This window comes from Lygodium microphyllum, chromosome 9, assembly GCF_053477565.2.
Source record: "Lygodium microphyllum isolate KBCC chromosome 9, Lygodium_microphyllum_v1.1.10, whole genome shotgun sequence".
Taxonomy (NCBI): domain Eukaryota; kingdom Viridiplantae; phylum Streptophyta; class Polypodiopsida; order Schizaeales; family Lygodiaceae; genus Lygodium; species Lygodium microphyllum.
Window position 1 is genome coordinate 83,998,613 of NC_141143.1, and position 7,232 is coordinate 84,005,844.

Consider the following 7,232-nt stretch of genomic DNA (forward strand, 5'->3'; position numbering starts at 1 on the left):
ATCTAGTTTTTGCACTTGGACAGAACCGTTAGGGTTTATAGAAATTACCTTATAAGGGCCCATCCATCGTTGTATTGAACCTTGCTTGGAAACTTCCCAAACGTCAAGTCATAGGCCAAGACTGACTCACCTTCCTTAAACTCCTTCTAGTTGATGAAGCTTTCATGATACGCCTTTCTTCGAGCTTGCATGTCTTCCATGCACTATAGGGCCATCTAGTGAGTCTCATCTAGACATTACAAGTGTAAAAGACAACACTACAGGGACTAATAATCTCCCAACTGCTCTTTGATAGCCATGCGCAAAGAGAGACTTTGTTTGGTTGATAAAGGATCCCTAGATGAGGAGTTCATAAATCTTTGGAAAGAAGTAAGGGCTGTTGTTCTAAAAATATTTTGAACCATTAAGAATAAGGTTTTCATAAAGAAGGAGAATAATTTTCCAATAGATATTATGTTTAAAAATACAAAGCAATGCTCTAGCTCTAGTTAGGTCACTTGGAAAAACTGACCAAGTCTTTAGGGTTTCCTTTAACCACCTAGATAAGTGTTGAAGCATTCTGGCTTAGGTCACCCAATTTTATGTTTGTAAATATTCAATATAACATCTATTTCATAGTGAAAATAACATAATTATATGAATCTATCTTAGTCTAAAATACTTTAACTGACTATGATTAAGGAAGGTAAGGAGTCTTTTACATTAACTCTTTTTAGGAACTAAAGTACAACATTTACTCAATCAAAGCATTTTATATAATACAAAAAAGGTACCCAATTCAATTGAAACAGAGAGAAAATTCTTTGTCATTCAAGAAAAGTGGCCATTTCTTATTAGTTGTGTCAAAAAAAGAATGAAAAGTGGACTATGCAATTTCTTACTATTTGTATCAATCATTCAAGAAATTGTGATAGTCAGAGAGACTATTCTCTATCTCCTAATGTTAAACAATTTAGGGTTTCTTGTGAGACAATAGGTTTTTAGCAAGTGCTAATGTAAAGCAAGACTATGATGGTGCAAGATGCGAAAGGCATTCACCTCATATGGTATGTTTAGACACTTTTCTAAAAATTCTATTGCATTTTTAGTAAATAGTATAACATGTGTTTGAAAGTTTGAAAGCATGCATAGGACCACAAAATAGTATATTTGCAAGACGCATGAAGATATGAAGAGGCATGGATTTCTTGAAATGATGAATGTATATCAGAGATGTATGATGAGACCTAAAATGGGCCGGCATTGGCTATAGCACTAGCTGAACCTCATGCATACGATAGACAACCCCACCACACGATCTCGCAGGCCACGAGCGTCTAAAACTCACTTTCCACTAAATGCTTATGACAATTTTGCGTTTGTATCCAGTATGTAGTCTAACGTTCAAATTCCCTTCTCCTTAGAGGGAGATCCCATAACATATAGACATAATGCCTCATAATACACACATAGGGAAGAAACTCTCGGCTGATTGCCGCGGCTCCATTGCGACTCTCCTACACCTCCAGGATTGGCCCCAAGATGCATCGCTAACACATATGACATTTGCACAAACTCCACTCTTTCATAATTGAGCATTCCAGGAGATTTTTATTTACCTCACAAAACTTTCCCCAATGGAAGCACCTGTCTAAACCTACAACTTAGGTTTCCTGTCCTCTCAGCATTGGTCAAAGTTTATCAATCAATTGCAATGCGTTCCAGCAGATACCACATGACATGCTTGATGTAGGGTGTATGAAGATTGTGCACAACCATTTTATGATTAAAAAACTAGTCATGTGGGGTGCAAAAAACAACCCTTTCATGAATTTTAACTAAGCGTTACGTGTTGCACTGCTTTAGGGACTAGCATCAAAACTTCCGTGCTACTAATTACCTATCTTTAAATATGGAACGATCCCTAAATGCTACGCACAAAGAGGAAAATCATAATTTGTATCTTTTCAACAATTAGATCGTCATACAAATTGTATCCCCCCCTCACGGTTTAGGTGTTGCTGCGGTACATAGGTGTAAATGGTTGTTTTGTATCATTTTTGTATGTAAAAAACAATAAACAAGCACTATAACACAAAGGACGAGGCCAAACTGAGGCTTAACCTCACCAGACATTCACGCACATAAATCTTATTTTTCCATATTTTTTGAGTGCGTAAATCCCAATTTTCTTTATTTTTTGCTATTTTTTTCTATTTATTATTCATAAAAAATAGGTATTCCATTTCCTCTGATTTTATCCCATTTTTTCCTATTTTCTCTAATTTTATCCCATTTCCATTCATTTTTTCCAACTCAAAATCGAAAAAACCACTAATTTCCATTGAAAAATGACATTTTGTGGGTTTTAAAGAGTTAATAATCATTATGGGTTATGCATTTCTATAGTTATAGCCCTCAAACATGATACAAACAAGGTTTAAATGAAAATTCATTGCATATGAACAACATTTGGACCATGAAACAACAAAAACAATCAAATTTCTTCATAAAATTGGAGCATACCGTGTGTTTTGCATGTTGCGGGTTTTTTAATAATTATTCTTGGCAGCCCACACACTGATCAACAACCATTCTTCAGTGCTGAACTTGTTTCCTCAGCCTCCTCTTCATCTTGAAGCAATCCGATCACAGCGGACTGCATGCTTCAGCTCCTCTTCTTCTTGATTTTTTGCACATGAATTGCCTCTATGCAGGACAGAGAGGGAGAAGAGAAAAAGACTGGTTTTTTATCTCTTTACTCAGTGCATCATTCCTTGATCCGTTTATGGCGATGGAGGGCGAAGGATAGAAGCATCTCAGGCCCAAGAGGATTCCTCTTGCCTCAGACTGATTAGAAAACGATAAAAAATGGGAAAAAAATGGGGTGCAAAAAATTGGCACCCCCCCCCACAACGTTTCAATTCATGAGCTTCTTTAAACTCTTAATTAGATCTTAAGCTTAAAACCTCAATTATCTAATTCATGCCTTTTGCTTTCACACTTTCGACAAAGTGGTTTTTTTTGCTTTTGGAGGGGCAAACGACATCGGATTCAAGATCTGTCTGGACGGGTTGTTCCGTGGCATCAAAATCTACAAATCTGGGCCCCATCCTCATGCTCTTCTCGGCTTCCAGATCCAGTGGCCGCTTCACAACCCCAAACCTTGGGGGGATTAAATGGGGGATCAAACAACCTCGGAATTAATATCTCAGACTTGCGTTGGATTCTTGACGTCGTTTTGCATCTAGGAAAACTCTAGCTCGGCCATCTGCCATCATTTGATTTTCCATGAAAATTAGCACTAGCACTTTAGGAACTTACCGCTTAAAATTGTATCGATTGCCACAGTCGCCTTCGATGAAATCTATTTTTTCCCTGATATTCGTAATTTTTTGCTATTTTTATGCACTTCTCGGCATCAAAAAACATCTGCCATTGGTGACCACAGGATAGGGCGACTCAGCCCCTCGAATCCCACGAATAGATCTACACATAAACAACAAAAAGGAGCATCAATTTGATACAAAAATACACAATACAACACATCACAGCTCATACCCTACCCCTTGACAAAACCGCCTAATACCAAATTTTTTTGTAATATTCAATCCCATAATCATAGCTTTATACTCGGCCTTGTTGTAAGTAAATCCTACCCCGAGATAAGCAGCTAATTTCATTGTAACTCTACGTCGGGGATCTCGGATAACTACCCCAACACTTCCTTTTCTATTAGGATCCCTGGACGCTCCATCAAACTATAATGTATATGTCCATAATGGGTTTACACCACCAGCCATTAAGAACTCCCCTATTCGTAATTATGATAGTCAAAGTTCAACATATTTAGAGGATGAACTCAACAGCTCCATCGCACCTTCTTCATTAAACTCAACAGGGATGCTTGTCAAGATTTGTAAGCAGTGATGGAAGAAAACATTAGTTTCCCACACAAAGGTACCATATTCTTACTCAATCACTTTATATCCCTTGCTCCACCAGATAAGCCTCCCCTGATGATATCTTTGCTCAAGATATGGGTGCTCCAAATAAGGAATTAACCGCCCCATCAACAAATTTAAGCTCTCCTACAAGTTTCAAATCAGCCCCAGCATGGACCTGCAATGCATTTTTTCTGCGTTAGCATACTTAGAAATAATAAGGTTTAATATTATTAATATTAACCTTATTCTTAAATTCCACGCCTTGTAGATCAGCTAATAGAACTGTGGACTTATTTTTACCTATCGGAACTATCTTGTAAGGGCCATCCCATCGAGGTTCCAACTTTCCTGGAAACAGCTCCCTACGTGCATCGTAATATAAAACTAACTGCCCCTTTTTAAAAGTATATTTCTTCACTTTCAGATCATGCAACCATTTCATCTGATGTTTAGCTACCTCGTGGTGCAACAAACTCTGCAATTTGAGCTCGTCCAAGTGGGCTATAGTCGTAAACCATTCAAATAGGGCATCTTCATCACCCAGAGAATGATTGATTGTGAGTCTAATGGTCGGAAACTCAATTTCTAAGGGCAATACACACTCCTCCCTGTAAACTAATTTGAATGGGGTGTGTCCAATGGCTCCTTTAAACGTCATATTATACGCCCAGACCGCCACATTTAATTTTGTATCCCAATCTCGCTTCTTTTTAGAGACTATCTTGGATAGGATATCCACAAGCTGCTTATTGGTACTTTCGACTTGTCTATTTTCTTGTGGATTATAGGGGGTAATCTTGTTATGCTTAATTTTCCATGCTTCAGTCAAGCTTCTAATTACCTTGTTTAAAAAATGGGTTCCACAGTCTGATACTATTTCCTTTGGCAAACCAAATCGACAGATAATTTGCTCAAGTAGGAAACTGTTAGTCTCTTTTGCATTGTCCTACCTCGTCACCCATGCTTCTGACCATTTTGTAAAATAATTAGTTGCTACTATGATATACCTCTTTTGAGTATTAGACGACGGGGTAATCGGTCCCACAAAATTGATGCCCCATTTCTAAAACGGAAGGGTAGCCATAATCGGCGTAAGTGGACGCTTCCTATTCTCTCGACTATCATGCCTTTGACAGGTATCACATCTCTTAATGTACTCAAAGGAATCTTGGAAAATGAAAGGCCACCAATATCTAGCTCTTAAAGCTTTCTATACCCTTGACCGCCTAGCAAAGTTCCCTCTACAAGCGGAGTCATGGCACTCTTCCAAAATAAAGGGAACCTCGTCAAGCATCACACATCGGCAATAGATATCATCAACACCCTGCCAATATAATGTGACTGCGATTAAGGAAAATTTCAATGCCTACTATTTAAGTTTCCTCTTCTCCGATTCTGATAAAGTAGCTCTAGTCTCTCACGTAGAAAGATAGTGCATTATAGCAGCATACTAGGAGGGAATAGATGTCGTATCAATCTTGAACAAAGTTTCCATGTCACTTCCTTCAACCATGACCTCTTTTGGCTCTCCAAAATCCACAAGACACTCTACAATGCCCTGAAGCTTCGGTGGCTTGCTCTTAATCTCATAATCAAATTCCTACAAAGTGATTAACCACTTTGCTTAATGGTCAAGCGGCTGTAACTTATTCAACAACAATCGAAGCCCTTCCGCCTTCGTATAAAAAACCACCCTCTCTTAAAGAATGTAGTGCATGAACTTTTTGGTTGCAAATACCATCGCAAGGCACAACTTCTCTATATAGGTGTAGTTAATTCCCGATATACCTAACTTTCGACTAGCAAAAGCTATCGGATGGTATCACTTTTCCTCCTAGATTTGAGCCAAATAACAGCTGATACTATACAACATTTCGCCCCTTTTTGGTGCTTTTAAAATAGGTGCTTTAGCAAGCTCCTGCTTCACTTTGTCAAAAGACACTTTGCAAGCATCACTCCATGTAAACTGACAGTTAAAGTAAAATAGGTTTGTCAGCACCAACATTCTTTCAACCAAGGCATTGAAAAACCTCCGATAATACCCTACTGATGACAGAAAGCTATGCACTTCCTTTGGAGTACGTGGCTAACTCATGGCGACTATGACCTTGAGCTTTTCAGGATTAGTCGCAATCCTTATGGAATTGACCACATGGCCTAACAAGAGCCCATAAGGGACTCCGAAGATGCACTTCTGTGGGTTAAGAGCTATGCAAAATTGTCTGCAATGCTGAAAACACTTGTGCAAAATGATCAATTGTCTATCCCTTACGATGGCCGCCCCCAGATCATCAATGAATACTTTCAGCTCCTCTGGAAAGATATCACCAAAGGTCTTGTCGGCTGTTCTTTTCCATGAACCAGGTGCATTACACAACCCAAATACAATCACATGGTACGCAAAGATACCAAAGACTGTAATAAATGCTGTTTTTAGCTTGTCTTGATCAGCAATCGCCATTTGGTTATATCCTGCAAAGCAGTCCATAAATGAATAGATTTCCCACTACTTGATCCAAAATTTGGTCAATAAATGGCAATGGGTAGTAAACTTTAACAGTTTGCTTATTCAACTCTCTAAAATCTACACAAAGACAGATTTGATTATTCTTCTTCTTCCTGATCACAATGGTGAGCACCATTCAGTATGGTGAACAGGAAAGATCAAACCCGCTTTTTGCAACTTATGTAGTCTCTTGTACAACCCGTCCCTTAATTCAAAAGGCATAGGCCTTACTTTCTGACGTACAGGGTGGGTACCTTCCTTTACAAGAATAGTATGCACAACTAGACTGGGAGGAATACCCCAAAGTATGTCATAGTTCCAAGCAAAAATCTCCCGAAACTCTCGAATTAAGGACACATAATCCTCTCTTGCTTCTGAACTGAGCAGGGACCCTAATTTAATTGGCCGTGAATCATTTCGCGTACCAAGATCCAGCTCAATAACATCCCCGTCTCTTATTTGATCATGAGGCTCTATCGACTCATTCAAGGTTATCTGATAAATATCCTCTGTAGTGGACCCTTCCTTAGATCCATCGCTCGATGACATCTCACTACTAGATGGATCATCTATTGTTTCTAGTTCAATGGAGGATAGCGGAGCTCTCTCACTCTGAGACTCAAGGTAAGCATCCGCTATTACACGATGGGCACCTTGACCTAGAATCACTCGACCAACAAGTATATCGACTTGACACTGTGTTCGTATGATCCACAGCCTGCTTAGCAAAACTTGATAGCTAGGACGTCTTGCAAACCTTATTACCCTAGATTCCAGATAGCATTCCACGCTCGCAACTA